The sequence below is a fragment of the Manis javanica genome, chromosome 5 (assembly GCF_040802235.1).
Source record: "Manis javanica isolate MJ-LG chromosome 5, MJ_LKY, whole genome shotgun sequence".
NCBI classification, from domain to species: Eukaryota; Metazoa; Chordata; class Mammalia; order Pholidota; family Manidae; genus Manis; species Manis javanica.
The window spans coordinates 143,582,499-143,600,795 of record NC_133160.1 but is presented as its reverse complement, the minus strand read 5'-3'; the positions used below and the strand labels follow the sequence as shown (position 1 = coordinate 143,600,795).

Genomic DNA, 18,297 nt, shown 5'->3' with positions numbered 1-18,297 from the left:
CTCATAAATCTATTATTTTAGAGCATGCAGCTACTACACCCTCGGAAGATTCAAAAAACGAGGTTCCCCCATAAACCACGACAAATGTCCTGTAAGCAGTGCTGGAATCACTAAAGTGGACACATTAAAGATGAAGGGCAGTGTGTCCATCTTTAAACACTATTCTGCTCTGTTCCTTCTCTAGCATCCTTTTTATCCTAACTCTCCCTGGACGAGTTGGAGGGGAAAGAGAAGAGTACGGTAAGCTAGGTGGCGCAGTTGCCTAACATATTTTCCTGTCACGTCCAACAGTTTGCTTGGAGTACAGGTGAAAAGAATTTCCACTTCTCAAGTAGTATTTGAGGGTAAAGCAACCAGTTCACCACCTCCTGGGTGCAAGGATTGCACATGTACTGGGGTGGAGCTCAGCAGGTCGTTCGAACGCTGCCGCCGAGGTGACAGATAAGGAAAGTGAGGGACGGGGAAACCTGATTTCGTTGAACTCCCGCCGTGGTCTTGAGGGTGCAGGGCAACTGCCCTGGGAATTACCACAGTGGTGGTCAGCGCCTTGTCTCCCGGACCATGCGGACAAAGGCAGGCATAGCGCTCTCGCCAGGTCTGAGCGGCTAACGCTGGAACTGAGAAAACGGAAAGGACAAACGTGCCCAGGGGTGCGGGGTACAGATCTGCTTGCAGTGGGTGCACTTACTAATCTCCCCACTTACGTCCCGAATCATAGGAAACTCTCCTCTCCCAATGGCTCGACAGAAAAGTAGGCACCGAAAAGTGTCCCTGCCCGGCAGGTGGCCAGCGTGCGACCTGGGCGCGGGTGCTCCCAGTGCGGGCTCCAGGATTTCCTGCTGCGGGGCGACGGTCGGGCCCCGGGCTCCCGGGCTGGGACGGGGTTCGGGGGCTGCGGCCGCAGGTGAAGGGTTACGCGCGCCGGGGAGGCTCGGCCGGGGGGGGCTGCCCACGTGACGCGCCGGCCCAATGGCCGCGCCGGGGCGGCCGCTGTGAGAGCGGCGGGCTCGGGGCGGCGCTGAGCCGCCGGCGTTTCCCTGCGCTGCCGCCCGAGGCCGGCGAAGCCATGGGCGCCGCGACGCCGCCGCCGCCGTCCGGCCCCAGGTAGGGACCGTCGCCCGCCGCGGGGGAGGACAAGGGCTTGCCCCCTGCGGAACTCGGCTTCGGGCGCTGTTTCCCCTGCAGCTCCAGCAGGTCATTTTATTTCTTATTTATTTTGGCCCTAAAAATAAAAAGGGCAGGGGGATGAGGCAGTGTTTAGTTTGATTACTTCCGAAAAGTGTAATTCAACAAAGGCACGGAAAGAGAGGCAGAAATCCAGGATGGGGTGGAATGGCGTGGGGGTGAGCTCGTACAAATTCCCCAAACTAAGACCAAGACGGTTTGTAAAGCTTGGCATTTAATTGGTGTGTGAAACACGTTTTTTTCTAAATCCCCAATTAATGAACTTTCTTTCAACAGTGCCGGAGAACTTGAATTGGAAAAACTGCAAGATTTTCCCTAATTTCTAAGTACCCCTTTCCCCATTTTTAAGCATCTGAACGTTTGTTTTTTTTTTAGTGAAACGGAAATGGCATGTCACCGCCACTGTTCTTTCTTTCCAGTGTCCTTGGATCCCAGGGTCCCCTTGGGGTGCTGGCACCCTGAGTGCCGGTGGTCTGGGGATGTGGAGGCGAGAGGGTGCAGTGCTGGGAAGCATTTCGTGTTGACAGAGGGTGCCAAGTGCAAACGGTTAAATGGTCACAGACTGCTGAGTATTAGGCAAGCATCTCGCAGGTCAATTACATGGGTCTCACTGACCTTGGCAGCCGCCCTGAGGTGAGAGCCTCACACACCGCCAATAAGACTTTGTCCAATGATACAAGACCGAACTTGATGTTTTGTTTTTTTCTTGCAGCACTGTAATTAACCTTAAAAACAAAATGAAAACTCCCTTTGGTGACTTAGTACATTTTATTTTCCACTGCAGTGTAAATGTTTGGCCAGTGAATTTAGAGGAAGTCAGTGTTCCATGAGGTGGCTCAGATCGTTAAAGAACAGGGTGTTTATTTTCTTCCTGTCTCTATGAGAGACAACTACTGAGGTCGCTTCTCACCAAGGCTTACCCAGAATGTCCTGGGTGGTTGTAACCAAGCTAGTGTGAGAAATAATAGTTGGGGAAAAAAACAATCGGGAGATGAATGAGAAGGAAATTGGTAGTGGTTGCTTTTAAATAAATAGATTCTATATTTGCCGCTTATTCCCACATTTAATTCTCCAGTTAATAGTATTTTAAGAAGAGACAGATAGTAAAGCTGCGTAAGGCTGAACACCAATGCCTATAGAACACCTTAACAGTCGTGAGACAGATCACTGGAACAAAAATTTGAAGCTTTAAATAGAGTTCTGGGGTTATTTGTATTTCTTGAGTGTGAAGACTCAGTTATAGGAAGGTGGGGACTGGCTTGTTTCTCTTCTTTGCTCACTGTTATGTCCATTCTAATCCTGCTCTTTCATTCGGCAAGTATGTGTGATAAGTGCGTATCCCATGGTACCTGACCCCAGGGCCTGGTCCTCATGGTTCTAAAGATTTAGATATATAATGACATTAAAAGATAAATGTGACTGATCTCAGCTAAATTCTAAGAGCTTTTGCATATCTGGAATTTAAAACAAAAAAAAATGTGTACATCAGCTAAATATGTTCATTAGCCTTAAAATGGAATGATTTCCCTGACTTGCCACCTAGTACCTCTCTGGGCCTGAAAACCACCTGGCTAAGTTCTGGCCAGAATCCAGTTCCAGCCCAAGGGCAGAGCAGGTGCTACCCTCTTTGCTCCTGGAACTGCCCTGCTGTTGGTGCCCCAAGAGCTCATTGATTGAGCTTCTTGGAAAGGACTCCTGTTTCCCAATAATTGAATACCAGTCTCCCAGTAGCTAAGTTTCTTCCACCTGGGCTGTTTCAAATTCCCCTAGTTTCACAATCTTGCCTATAATCTTGGGCTCTTCTGAGAATTTGTGAAGTGTGCTAAGCTACTTCCTGCCTTTTTATTTTCTTTTTTGGTCATTAGATTGATTATCTGGTTGCAGATAGGCCTTCTAGATATCTAGAAAAGAGGCAGTGATAGGCTCATCCTAGGGAAGGCAGACCTGATCCTTCACCCAACTGCAGGTCAGCTCAGTCACCCAGTTGTAGCCTTTCTTAATCTGGTTACCACTTGAATGCTATTTAAGAGAATAAAATGAAAATGAAATCTTTTATCTACTCTCATCCTTTTCACTTGAGAATATCATGGTCCCACAGAGATTGAAATCTTCAGAAAGACCATGTGTCATCCAAATAACTCTATCCTAAGCAACACACCTATCAGATGAATATGCTTCCTGAAGTAAATACTTAAAAAAAAAAAAAAACCTCAAAATACTAACTCAGTGTCCCCAAGCATTTTAGAATCTTTGGATAAAGAATGAACCAAATATATGTCACACTTTGGGCCACCTAGTGCTCCTTTATGTAGATTTCAATGTGTATATCTAAAGGTAAAGTTAAATTGTTGCCCTCGTATACACATTCTCTGATTTCGCTTAACTCTTTCTAGGAATAAAAATACCAACTTTTGACAATGGAAAACAGAAATGGACATGGACAGAGCAGGGTTTTTTTTTTTATTAAGTTGGCCGCAGCGTGCATGGCCTGCTGTGTGTCAGAGCAGCCTATATCATATTTGCAGATGTACAGTGATGGAGTATGTCCGAGCAATATGTGACAGACACCAAATGCCTGTGAAAGAGTAAGTTACCTCAGGAACTCACTCATGGCCACATTATATAATATTATGCCTGATTTTTAAAAGAACATGTATCTGGATATATTTGTAATTCACTTGTTTGTTAATCCCCAAGTTGATCTCTACATGGAAGAGTTTGGAAATTTCTTACTTTGGGTGTTAAATCCCCACCCCCACCCTTTGGCAGTTGAGTATACATATCTTGGATCATTTATGCATGATAAAGATTTGATACAGACTTTATGACCATAAAACAGTATCCCTCTTATTTTGTGGGGATATATAGCTTATATATTGGCTTATATAGACAACCAATAACCTCCATCCTCCACACTATTGCAACTGCAAAAAGCAGCCCATTGCACCTGCAAATGGTTAAGAGCCATATACTTAGATTCTCACTAGAACTTACATGACATTATTTCTCTTTTGATTCCTAAAAAGCTTGGCTATCTGGGTTCCTGATCCACAGCAGGGAGACCCAGCCTATAGGTTCAAGTGCAGGGCTGTCATGGTAAGTGAAAACTAGTCACAACTAACTTAAACAACAAAGGCAAATACAGTAAAGGTTGTGATTAAATCCTAAGTCTACAAGAAAAGAAAAACTGGATTCAGAACTGTTAGTATGGACATAAGTATTGCATAAAAATGCACCCAAATCCTTTTAGAGCTAGATAAGAACCTAAAAAGTCACTTGGTCTAACCACTTTAATTTATATATGAGGAAACTGAGACTCAAATAGGTTAAATGATGTGTCCAAGATCATATAGATGCCCCTTGGAACAGTACTAGGAACAGAATCCAAGAATCTCAGTTCCCAGTTCCACCATCTTTCTGCTACTGTCCAAAAAGTACAAATTTCAGTAGAATGAAAAATTCACTTTCTGTTAAGTAACTTTTTCCAAAAACAATAGCCACTATTTATGAAGACTTTACAGTATCAGTCATCTATGGCTGTGTAACAAACCACCCCGAAACATAATGGCTTAAAACAACCACCATTTGTTTTGTGGATCAGCAGTTTGAGCCTGGTGAATCTACTGATCTTGTCCAGGCTCCTTTATGTATCTGTAGTCTCTAATGTCACTCTGCCTCTGAGTATTTGCTTGACTCTAAGCAGAGTCAGCCAGGGAGCAGCAGGCCTCATCTCTCCCATCACTGGGCATGCTCACCTGGGCTTGCTCATGTGTTGGCTCAGCTTGGTTTTTAAGAGGAAGCATGGAAGCAACCCTCCTTGAGGCCTATGCTGAAATGGACACAAATCGCTTTAACTCCAGTCTGTTTTAAAAGCAAGTAAAGAGCCAGCCCAGATTTACAAGGTGGAGAAAGAGACTAAACCTTTTGCTGGGGAGCTGCAGTCATGTTAGAGAATGACGTGTATTCAGGGAGGGGTGGAGAATTGTGGCCATTGATGCAGTCTCCAGATTGCAGAGCACTTTCTATAACTTACCTAACTTCATTCTCACAGCAACACTAGAGGTTAAAGCAGAATTCCTGTTTTACAGATGAAGAAACTGGAACCCAGACATGTTATTCTGAGTTAGGCAGGAGATGCAGCTGGTGCATGAGGGAACCAGCATTGCTTAGAACTCAGATGTGCCCCAAAGCCCATGTTTGTGACCTCATGCAGCTCTGCCTCCCTGCCCTGCACGATGCTGCAGGGAAGGGCAGTAGTATTACATATCACACAGCTCAGAATTTGTACGAACAAAATTTAACTTTAAGAATACTTTTCTTGATTTATGTGCTAAAAGAAATAAAATCAGATATGATCATGCCCTCAAAGAACATATAGTTAATTTATATGTGCATGTGCACACAAGCTATTAAACAGTACGATTTAGAGTAAAGAGAAGCTGACTGCATCATCAGAGTAGCATAATCGAGGACAAGGTGATGAGCTTAGGGGAGTAAAGGGAAAGACAGATTTGAAAAGAATATTAGCTGTTTTATTACTATGCCAAAGGATCCTCCCATCATTTTTATAAAGTAGGTAATATTCCCCTTTACAAATGACTTTATTTGCCCAAGTTCATACAGCTAAAACCTGATTAAAGATGACATTCAAACCCATGTTAGCATGTCTCCAAAAACTAGCCCTTACTATTCCCCCGCCCCCCCACTAAGCCAATGGGCTTTGCTACTCCAAGTGGGGTCCATGGACCGGCAGCATGACAGTCACCTGGGAACTGGTTAGAAATTCAGGGTCCTGCATTCCATCTCAGATCTGTTAAATCAGAATCTGTATTTTAACAAGATCCCCAGATGATTCATAAGCACAGTAAAATCTTAAGCAAAGTAATAAAAAGTCCTGGAGGACTTGATGCCAAATTGGATTCTAAGGAAGGAAAGAGAGGAAGTAGAGATAGTTCTAGACTGCCAAGTTCTGAACTGTGTTTCCCAGCCTTTAGCCTGGGATGTTATCTCTGCATTCTTTGTGACTGAAAGAGAAGGTGCTTTTTGATGATAACAGTGGTTTCTGGTTTTTGTTTGTTTTCAGGCAGTTTCCCCCATTTGTTTGAATTATAACTGTTTTTCAACTTTTACTAAGAGGTGATTCAAATATTAAAGTTCCAAATCTGTATGCCTATGTAAATTTCTTATATGTGAAGTTAGAGAAAATTTTTGGCAGGCAATTACTTATAATGAAACAGTTCATCATCGTATACAGTTCTCCTGTTTATTAGATCTTCCCACTGCCCTGTGATCTCTGTGTAGATAGGACTGTTATGCCCCTTTTACAGTTAAAGACACTGAGACTTAGTGATATCACCCAGGCAAGATTTGAACCCAGGTCTACCAACTCTGAGCACGACCCTCTGTCCACTGAAGCTCTCTATGGGTTTTGTATTTGATATTTGGTGGAAATGATCAAACTGGTCAGTTTTTGTTTTTTGGGTGGAGAGTGTTGTCAGTTTTTACATATGTAGTGTGCCAAACCCAGAAAGATGCTTGAAAGTTTAAATTTGTTTTTTTTGAAATAATTATTTCACAGAAACTTGAAAATGCCTCAGAAAAAATGGATTTCCTCCCTCATCTGATTTTCTTATTGGATTGAATCCATATGTTGATCCTAATGGCACAAATCACACTTTCTGTTTCAAATGATGAGTTATTTGTAACCTTTTCCTTTAATTCTTTGAGTAATAAAAAGATTTTTTTTTCCTAATAAAAATTTCAGCCTGTTTCTAAAGCAACTAAGCTAAGGCTTTAAAAATGTGTACAGATGACAGAATCATGACCTGGAAGGGGGGTTTCACTGATCCAAACACCTCGTATTACAGCTAGAACATGGGGGCCTGGAGAGAGAAGGGACTTGTTCAAGGATACCCACAAGTTGGAGGCAAAGCCAGGGCCGGCACTCATGTCCCTCACTCCCAGTCCTGCCTGCTTTGACTGAGCCACTCCAAAGCAACTCTTTCCCCTATTGTGTTTCCCAGCCTCTGATGGGCATGTGGGGAAGTTGGGAAACCTCACATTTTAAAGTCAAGAGGACCTGGGTTTGAATCCTGGTTTGCTAGCTGTCTAGCATGTAACAAAATGCATTTACTGTTCCAGTTATTCCTGAAGAGAATCATAAAACAGAATTAATTGGCTAGACAGTCAAGATTTAGTTTACAAAGTACAGTTTATCTGCATTTTCTTTTAAACTTGACGGGACAGGTTTTATGATCCTCACTGGGGTTTGGTTTTGGGGAAGGAAGCCAAGTGTTCAAGGGTGGACATAACATAAGCATCAGAGATACACTGCATCTCAGGCAGAGATCCAGCCTCAGGAGACAACAGATGGAGGCTGGATTCCCTGTCGAAAAATGAGTGCAGCCCCTATTATTGATGTGATGCTCTCTTTTCCAAAGCTAAAAGCCAAGTGTTTCCTAGTGCTGAAGCACAGGGCTAAGCCGTGACTCTTGGGTCGGGAACTTGAAAACAAATGAGGGGGCGGAGAAGTCACAGCCCACTGGCATGGAGAGAGCTAGAGCGTTGTTTTTTTTAATACCTTGCCTAAATGCAGAGTTCATGGGGCAAAAAGAGTGTGGCTTTCAGGTAATCAAAACACACACACAAAAAAAAAAAAAAAAAAAACACTAAGCAGCTAAAATTATTTAGAGAAAGTAAAAGTACTGAAATTGCAACCCTTGAAAGGCAATCATCCTGTAAGAGTTAATTAGACAAACAAAAGACAAAACAAGCAAACAAAAACTCAAGAATTCACCAGTCTAACACTTTGCCAGGCCCCTGATAGCAGGTGTTGCTGGGTGAGGCACATGTACACACATGCCCATAAGTCTGAAATCATCAGAATCATCCTCTCAAACACAGATGATAGCATCATATGCATCTTTGGTCCCATTAAATCGCTTTACTCTCTTGTGTTTGCAAGTGCTTACCATCTGTTTAGGTTATGTGAACCCTTCCAGAAGAAGCTGGGTGTGGAGTTGTATTTTTTCCATCACTAAGCCCCTTAGACCATCACTAAGACCACTCCATGGTCAGCTGCACTTGGTGGCTGCATCTCGGAGTAGATATGACCTGCTCTCCCAGAGGAGACTGAAATGAGGCTAGACTCTCACCAGGTTTGAATCCTGACTCTGCCATTCGTTGTGGGGCCTCAAGAATCTCAATCTCCCTGGCTCTCAGCTTCCTTACCTGTAAAACTGGGAAGCTAACTTGAGTGCTCACCCCACCCCTGCCCAGCATGTGTTTAACTTAGTAAATGTTTAATAAATCTGCTTCTCATCCTGTGGCTTTGAGTTTTCTGCAATGCAGCATGAGAGGTTTGGAGAAGAGCAGCTCCAAGGGATGCTGGGTGGAAGGAAGGAACGTGGTGGGGGCAGGTGTTCAAGTGACACATTTCTCCTCACAGCTGACCTCACCTTTACCTTAGATAAAAGCCACACGAATAACAGGAAATGTCCAACTTAAATAAATGAGATTTCTCCAGAATTTCTAACTAGTTACATTACTTTCCCTGTTATAAAATTGTCTTCTTAAATGTCTGTCCTCGGGTAGTTTTAAATACTTCCTGTACCTCAAGCATATAAAGAACTTCAGGAAGAAATGTAGTAACAATTCCATGTTCATATTAGTGGGAAGTAGGGAGGGCGCCAAGGACTTAATATGAGGAAACAAATAAAAGTGGAGTTCTTTGAGAAGGCAGAATTCATTTACATGCTGAAATGATGATTCTGTAAGGGTTGAGACTAAAGGAAAGTATAAAACAAGGAGAAATGAGAGATAAAGAAGGTGACTTTTTCCAGATCCTATTTTCCATAAAGGATTTTCAGAATAATTGAGTTGGCATTTATAGTATTTAAGAGCAGGCCATTGCCTCACCTTTGGTATTTTATATGTTCTTCATCCTTCACTTTGTGAGTTTAGTTGGATTTTTTTAAAAAACATCATTGTAAAGTGTTTTGGCTGTGAATATCCCACTCCAGTTAGTGAACCTAGTGCCATGAACAGGTTCTTTTTCTCCTACTAATGCTAATGTGGGCTAAAATCTAAATGCTCTTCTACTGAACAGGTGTCTGTGGAGGTTGTGCCAGGTGTTGGGAATAGAAAGGTGCACAGAACAGACCAGGACACAGTCCTATAGGCACGGGTGCGGTAACTGTGCAGGTATCACTCACGTTCCAGTGTGGACGGCTAGACTGCAGGGAGGAAGCCCTGCGCACTGTGAGCGGCGGCACATTGGACCTGGGACCCAGACGGAGCGGCAGGAGCAGCTTCCCTGAGGGAGGAGAGGGATCTAACTGGGCAAAGGGAGCCACAGGGGTGGAGAGCAAACAAAGGCTCACGGTCCCAAGGCGGCCGTGTTCCTGGAACATGCTGAGCATGAGGAGTACCCAGAGAGGTAGGGAGGAGGTGGATCCTGCAGGGCCCTACATTGAGGCCACATGCTGTGATCTCACCTCAGCCAACGTGGTCCTTCTAAATCGTTAAGGTGTTTTGGTGATACTGAAATTTCCAATATGTAGAGGTAGGTGAGGGTAAAGGTCTCCTTCCTCACAGCCTCAGGCTTGGTCCAAAAGCAGATCTCAGGCTCAGTTCGGCCCCACATTCCAACACCAAGTAATAAGCAGGAATCAAAGCAGTCATGCAACCTGTTTTGTAAGGTTGGTGAAGTGGACCCTTTCTCCGACTATATCTTTCATGGAAAATACATTAGAGGCAAACGTGACACTCTTCTAGAGGCAGGGTTGAACTAACCTAAGAGTTTAAGCAGCAGGAATCCTGTAAGCCAGCCACTGGTCAGGCATTTTTCAGAAACAGGTATAGGGAACCTCTGGGAAGGGGACAGGTTACTGGATCACTACCATCTTGTGTTGACGCAAGAGTGGAAATGCCTCTGTGTGATTTCTAGCCAGTCCATACATCTTACACAAAACTGGTTTCTCTGAGGAAAATTAGCTTCTAACATCCATGTGCTAATTAATAAAGTCCTTTGTGTTGATTGGAGATAAGCTGACATGCCTATAGAAGCCACCTCTGGACTGTAGCCTTGTGATAACATTCTTTCTAACAATTTCTGAAGTGTAGTTCCTGATTGGGGAAACTAATTTAATGTACATCTTAGGGTGAAGGATTAAAAACACTCTCATAATTCCCTGACTGTCCATGCCAGCCTTACAGCAAATCATAGACAGTATAATACACACAACCAGTATAAGTTGGTGGTTAAGAAGAGTGGGAAGCTGCTGAGGGTTTTAAACTCATAAGGAGTAAGATTTGCATCCTGGGCTGCACTTTGGGGAACCAGAAGGAAGACCTGGGGAGAGGAGACCCGTTAAGGTGCTGTTGCATGAGATGTTGTTGAACCTGTACTTGAATAAAGTGGAGGTAATTAGAAGGAGAGAGGTGCATGGGTTCCTGAGATAATGTCAGGTGAAATCACCAGGACCTGCTAAGGGACTGGAAATGGGAAGCAAGGGAGCAATGTCAAGACTGAATTTTAGGACATGGATATACAAGGACCTTTTTTTGCAGTGTTGTTTGTAATGAAAAAGAATAACTCATATGTTGTCAATATACATCAGTTCAATGAAGTAGACTTTATAGGTACAATGCAATACTCTACACTGATGAAAAACATGTATATGTGATGACACTGTGGAAAGATGTACAAGATGTAATCTTAAATTCTTCAAAATTTGCTGAAGAAAAATGTACTTCATGTTCCATCTTAATACAAATAGTAATAATTACCACTTATAATTAAAAGACCTGGAAGAAAAAAATTCCAAGCAGTTAACAGTGGTTAACAAGGGACATTTGCAGTCTACATTTGACATTTCTGTACTCTAGAGTTTTTGCAACTGAAAAAAATCTGACTTTGCAGAAAATGAGCAAACTACCCTAACTTCCATCATGAAAACTCCTGCTCATTCTTTCCCAGAATTACTCCCTCTTCTGAACACACAGACTGCATTCATTCCAGGGTGTTAAATCCAAAAAAGACCATAAAGGTCATTGAGTTCAATAACTCTATTTCACATTCACATCCGAGGAAACGCAGGCCCGGGAGGTTAATGGGTTGGCCAAAGCCACGTTACCCTAAATTAATAGAAGGGCCGAGACTAGGCCCAGAGAAACGCTAACTCAGTCTAGAATTCTTTCTGCTACAGCAAGCTAAGTCTTCTCCAGCACTCACTGTTCTATGAATAGCTTGGCTTTTATTGGACTGTCAAGTAAATAAATCTTTGTCCTCCAGTAATTTATCAGTTCGGACTCAAGAGAGTCAATGTCCAGCATCGTGCTCAACACACTGTAGAACACTCATTAAAGCAATCAGTAGACTTTAGTTAGACTTCTGATCCCAGTGGCACGACTAAAATCTGGGATGGGGAAGACGCTCACACTTAGGTTGCACTCACAGAGCTCGCAGTCCCCATCCCCATCCCCATCCCCATCCCCCGCTCCCTCCCTCTCTGTCTGTGTCTTGCCTCTCTGTGCCCCGCCCAGCTCCTCCTTTCTCACACACACAGAGTAAGATTAAGTTCGTGGCATTCAGCTACATTGCCTTATCTGTTATGCCGGGGAACAGACTTGGGATGTAAGAAGGGTCCTGATTACCCCCATTGCTGCCACAGTACACCCATAGCCTAAGCTTGCTGTGGCAGCAATGGGATTCTTTTAATAATGTCAGTGACTTCCCACTGCTGTCCTCAGAACTCTCACTTACAAGACTCTCATGGGCGCTTTTCACAGACTGTTTCAGGGACTGTTTCCTACCATAACAGAAACACAGACACCCGGGACTGACAGCCCAGAGCAGGGTTTCAGGTGTCCTTTCTCACCTGGTGGGGTGAGAGAGGGCAGGGGCGGGGCCAGCAAACGGGATGCTGCCCAATCACAATTCACTGACAGAACCGAGGGTGGAGAACTACCCTGCCCTTATACCTGAAGTTACCCAGGAGTGATTAGGGACCTGCATGCACCAGTCTGTTAAGGGTAGTGTTTGATTCCCTGTTATTGCCTGATTCTTTTCTCCTCGCCTGACCCTAATCAGAATACTTTTGCCTATAGCGAACCACACTTGGCGTCTGGTGTTCATAACCTAAATGGGGCGCTGTCTTTCAAAAAGTAATCTGCTTCCATTTCGCAGATCTGATGAGCTTGGTTCCAGTATTTTATAAATTTATTTCAACTCAGCTTTTCCGTATCTTAAAACATTTCCACTTTTTTAATTACTGTCTGATTCTTTTAGACTCTACACACACACACACACACAAACACACACACATACACACGTTTATGTAAAGTTTAGTTTTAAACTCAAACCAGTTTTTCTTTCTCCTATTATTCATCTTGTATGGGTTCACAATGCTATAAGTTCTTAAGATATGCATATAATGCACTTATGCATTTTATCGTAAATTTTGGGAAAAACAGAAACAGCTAACCACCAGAACTGTGATGTGCCTTTAAATTGAATTAGGCAAGCTAGCGTTTTGATGTGATGAGAGTAAAGATAAATTTAAAGCGCTAAATAGCCATTTTCCCCTCATTCAGCTGTATGTCTATCTTTCAGTAAGCTGACATGCTTTTCACAAATGCAGAAATTTAGTTCTCAATAAGCTGCTTAAATACAAATGGCACATACAAGCTGAGAGTATAGTCAAGGGGAGAAAGCATGCCTCACGCAGGGGAATAGCCAATAGACCTTTGTTGCAAATGGAACAAGAAGGAATGTGAATGAACTACAACTCAACAGATCTTAGAGTCAGAAAATTCCAAGATGACAGGGTTGTCAAGCTTTCAGTTACTAGAGTTATTAGAGTTGGAGTTATTAGAGAGTTGGTGTGATCTCTTTATAACCCAGCCCCAGCCTGTGTATTTATGCCTCCAGAAGTACCTGGGAAAGGTTATGTTCCTCATTGTTCATTTCGGCTATGGCCACGCTGAGCAATAATCTGACTGATAGTGATCTTGGTATGAGATGTGGTTACCACATTTTCTAGTAAATAGCAAAACAATTTGGATGGACAACAGGATAAAGCCATTTGAATCAGTCTGCCTTGAAAATTCAAGGATAGATGTTTCCTGTAATTTGACCAAACGAATAATGATAAAAACATCTTATGCCGACACTGTGACACATTGGGAGGTATAGTTTAAGAGATAGTAGTGACTCCTCCCGAGTATGTTGTAACCTCTGCCTACACATTGGGATATTTTGATTGTTAATGGGGATAATCACCTCTATTAGAAATTAAAATTTTCATAGAATAAGTAGAATGTAAGTATCTTTAAGTATAATTAAGGACTAGACCAGGTAGACTTGCTGATGTCTCATGTTAGCCACAATCAGTAAATCTTTCAGTGCCTTCTGTCCTCTCATTTTGCTTCATAAAGTTTGAAAGTAAAATATAAGAAAAAAATAATTACCTCACAATCAAATGAACAGGAGTGTTTTCCTGCTGCAACTTCTCAATTGGGACTGATGAAGGCATATTTATTTCTGATGGAATTTAGAGGGAGGAGGCCAAAGGAGAAAAGAATTCTGTGTCTTTAAATTTGCAGATATCTCGTAATTACCCTTGAAGTTCCTATTTCATGTTTGCTTTGGGTGGGACATAGAAAAATATTTGCCTGTTGTGTGGTACTAATCTTTAAGCATGTGTTCATAAATTTCCTCCCCAGAGAAAGATGGTAGGCAATTCATTGGTGATGCCTCTTCTTTTTAAATGTTTACAAACTCATGAATTTCTGTGCTAAAAATTGGCTATTTAATTTAGTATCTGAGGGTCAGATCTAAGAAAAGATGTCTCAAAAACACTTCAAAAGTGTGAAATGCTAGGAAATAACATTGAGTTTTCTAGTTATATATTTTGCCAGAAGCTACCTTAGTTATATGACCAGTATTTTCATTATAAATCAGTTATTAACAAAGTACTGATGAACTCTAATCATTCAAAAAAACATTGTTTGGAACATCTGAATTTGCTTGTTTAAGTAAGTCTTTTTTATGTTTAGGAAACATCTTTATTTACAGTGGCTCGGAAACAAAGGTTGTTTCTTAAGGGAATTAAAATTCCAATAGTGAATAAATTCTTATTCATTTAACAAACATGTTTTGAGCATTTCCCATGTGCCTGACCTACAGAGAAAGTGTAAGTCAGCCTGCCTGGGAATCCCACAGTGGGCATTTTTCAGAAATGCAAAACAATTGGCAGATAAAATTGTTGACTCCTATACTCCCACCCCATAGACTGTAATATAAATTCATTCATCATATTTATTGAGCACTAACTACATTGAATTGTGTGTTGACCAGGAAAGAGGAGTGAATGAACAGAGTCCCTGTCCTCATGCAGCTTATCATATCTACTGGGAAAGAGGAATATTACATAATCAGTAGAATTCCAACTTGCAGTGCAACAAAGGAAAGGTTAAAAGACTTTGTGGGATGATTTAGATGACAGGGGAGAGAGGTCAAGGAAGGCTTTTCAGACAAAGTGATGTGCTCAAAGCTGAAGAATGAGGAAAAGTTAGCCAGGTGGAGAGGTGGAGAAAATTGCTTGTGTATTTTTTTTTTAATAGGAAAACATGATTCTGCGGGCCAAGAAACCCAGGTTCTAGTTTAAAAGACAATAGTGACTCTGCCCCGAGTATGTTGTAACCTCTGGTCTCATTTTAGGTAACTGAGTAACCAGGGTTAAATAGAAAATTCTAAGATTTCTGATCTGCTACCTTAACGGGAAGCTCTGATGGCTTCCCTGGGCCATTTCTGGAGCTGTTATCCTCCCAGGCCAGGTCTGATCTGTTCCCAGAAATTTCTCTCTGAGTCCCTGCCAGGGCCAGCCAGATTCAGGCAGTTCAGCTAAGCTATCTCAACTTCCTGCCCCACCTGCATCCACACAGTTATCTACCTCTGAATCTATCCTTTCCTCATTCCGTCCATTCTCAGAGGATAAGGTGTTCTTTTTCCTGGTCAAGGTCAGCCTTCCCACTCCTTGCGCTTGCAGCCCTATTCTTTGGGACATTGCTTCACCAATCAATGCCATCTCTGTTCTGAATCTTCAAACTCTTAGCACTCTCTCCCTCCCGCAAAAAGGAATAAACACACTCAAATCTCTCTTTTTTTAAATTAAAGTAAAATATAAAACAAATATCTCTTCCTTTGAGCCTCATTTCTCCCCTGTTTGGCTACCACCCTATTTCTTTCTCTCACTCAGTTTCCCTTATTAAAATCTTTAAGTTAAATTAAAATCTTTAAGAATTCTTGAGTCATTGGTGCCTTCAAATGCAATTCCCAGTTCCTCACTTCTGGTTCACTCTTAATATATAGCTGTAGTTTTCTACCCACATCATGACATGAAAACTTCATGGATGAAATTTAAATCTTTTAAAATTTGGCCATTAAATCTAGTGTCATATTTTATCCCCTTTCCCTTATGAACTTCACTGCTGCTTTTCAAACTCTTGACGTTGATGATGACTTCCTTTTTGAAATTCTCTCTTTCCTTTGACTTTAATTATACAATTACATTTCTCACTCCTGGTTCTACTTCTGTGATCAGTCCCTGTTCATCTGTCACCTGTTATCAGGTCTGATCCCAGGGTTTTGATGGTGTAGCGTTTTGGTTTGACCACAGGTCTTGTACAGACCTAAGAGTCACAACTCTGTCAGCAAGGAGTGTACGAAGAATTCAGAGTAGAAATGGATGGTGACTAGATTCATCAATTTGGGTCAATTGGCAAAGAAGAATGAGGGAGGTGGGAGAATTAGAGAGGACTTGAGAATTAGGTAACTGGTAATTGAATCTTGAGTCAGAGGTGAGACAACTAAACCTTTCTAAGGTGTAGGTTCCATATTAAAGCATATTATTCCCTTGTAAGATAGTGTCTTAATCCTGGGAAGGTTTAAAATTAAGTATAAATGTGGCAGATACTTATATTTTTGGACAAGTTTGTAGAAAAGTCCATGTTTAATATTTTAAATATATACAGTATTCATAATATTTAAGATAATTTGTTAGTTAACATGCTTAATGTTATGATTCTACTTTAAAATATGTCGTTAGGTGATTAAGAGTTGGGTTTTTTTATCTTTTAACTTTCGAAAATTTTATTTTTTTAACATTTTTATTGAAGTAGAGTTGATATACAGTATTGTATTAGCTTCAGGTGTATAGCATAGTGATTCAACAATTTTATACATTCCTTAATGCTCACCATGATAGGTGTAGTTACTGTCTATCACCGTACAAAATTACAATATTATTGACTATATTCCCTCTGCTATACTTATAATCCCTGTGACTTATTTATTTTATAATTGGAAGGTTGTACTTCTTTATCCCCTTCACCCATTTCACCCATCCCTCCACCCATTTGCCCATCATGGCAACAACCAGTCCATTCTCTGTGTTTATGAGTCTATTCTGGTTTGTTTGTTTTAGATTCCACATATAAGTAAAACTGTGATATTTGTTGAAATCTGACTTACCTTGCCAAGTATAAAACCTCTAGGTCCATATGTGTTTTACGATTTTAAGATTTTGTCCTTTTTATGGCTGAGTAATATTCCATTGTATATATGTAACACATCTTTTTTATCCATTCATCTATTGATGGACACCTATGTGCCATCCATATCTTGACTACTGTAAATAATGCTTAAGTAAATAATGGGGTATACATATATCTTTTTAAATTAATGTTTTCATTTTCTTGAGGTAAATACCCAGAAGTGGAATACTGGGTCATATGGTAGCTCTATTTTTAATTTTTTGAGTAACCTGCATACTGTTTTCCATAGTAGCTGCACCATTTTACAGTCCCACCAGCAGTGCACAAGGGTTCCCTTTTCTCCACATCCTTCTGGAGAGGTACAAAGATCTAGACATTAGATCTTAAGTTGAAACTTTTGAAATAATTTTGCCATGTTTTTTACTGGATTAAAATGTTTAAGGAAAACTAAAAATTCACCTTATGTATGAGTTTATTGGTTTTCTAAAATGACTTAAGTACTGGGAAAGGGTTTGTTTATTGGTCAGAAATAGAAATATTTAAAAAAAAGAACAAATATATTACATTTGTTCTGAAATGTTTGACCTTTCACTTTAACCAAGTTGAAAAACTACTCTTAAAAGGATTGACAGAATTTAGAGAATTTCAATTAGAATCTAAGACCTGAAGTTTTCTCAACTCAAGAGAAAGCTACATTTAAATAAAATATTCATCAAAGAACCCAAATGGATGCACATAATGTTTTGGGGGGCCCTAGGGGATAGCACAGAAGCCCTGTTGCCACCTTGCACTGCCAAGCACTGGTGTGTCCCTGGGCCTTTTCCTAACCCCGCAGTCCTTACCCTCCCTCTGCTCTCTCCCTGACCAACCTTCGGCAGGGACAGTGGGTACATGGCTCACAGCTCCTATGCATATGACACGGAAGGCCGTCTCTCCAGCCCCACTCTCTCCACACAGCTACAGACCCATAGAAAACGGCAGCCTTCAGGGCATCCACTTGCCTATCCCAAGCCCCTCTAAACTGAATGACCGACCATAAGCATCTGAAACTGAATTCATCACTGCCCCACTCCCAGTCCCACTGATTTGCTCTCCCTCCTGTTACTCTCTCAGCTGATGAGACAGTAAATGTAAAAGCATTTAGTTTTCCTTCCCCTTCAGGGAAAGGACTGTGGCTCAGACATCTGGGACTCCTCAGTGCCCACTCCCTGACAACAGCAGGCACTCAAAAACTCAGTCTATGAATACGAAGGCCAAATAAAATACCGGATGACATGATAACATTTTTTAGGATGTATGGAGGGAAAGGCCCTATATCATGTTGGTATTAGTTAAAATCTCTTTCTGTGAGGAAAGCAGGACTAGCTAACATTTACTGAGCACCTGCTATGTGCCCGGCATGCTAAGTAGTTTGTGTATATCATCTAACTTAGAGGGGTGGGTTCGGAGAGGTGATACAAGCTGTTCAAGATGACAAGCTATTAAGTGACAGAGCTGGATCAGTCAAGGTCTGTGTGACTCCATAACCCACCCCCTTAGCCCACAGGCTGCCTC

At 41.7% G+C, this 18,297-nt stretch overlaps 1 protein-coding gene across 7 annotated transcripts in view; it reads left to right on the top strand.

The window, feature by feature from the left end:
- The first annotated feature begins 958 nt into the window (after positions 1–958).
- PGCKA1 (PDCD10 and GCKIII kinases associated 1) overlaps positions 959–18,297 on the top strand; it is a 76,463-nt gene continuing 59,124 nt past the window's right edge. For 2 of the 7 annotated variants that reach the window (XM_017663516.3, XM_037002851.2), the window contains exon 1: positions 959–1,104. The gene's annotated coding sequence lies outside the window, so the exon portion shown is untranslated. Of the gene's footprint in view, positions 1,195–18,297 lie in introns of all 7 variants that reach the window. The other 5 variants (XM_037002847.2, XM_073237745.1, XM_037002849.2 and 2 more) reach the window with 4 other exon arrangements.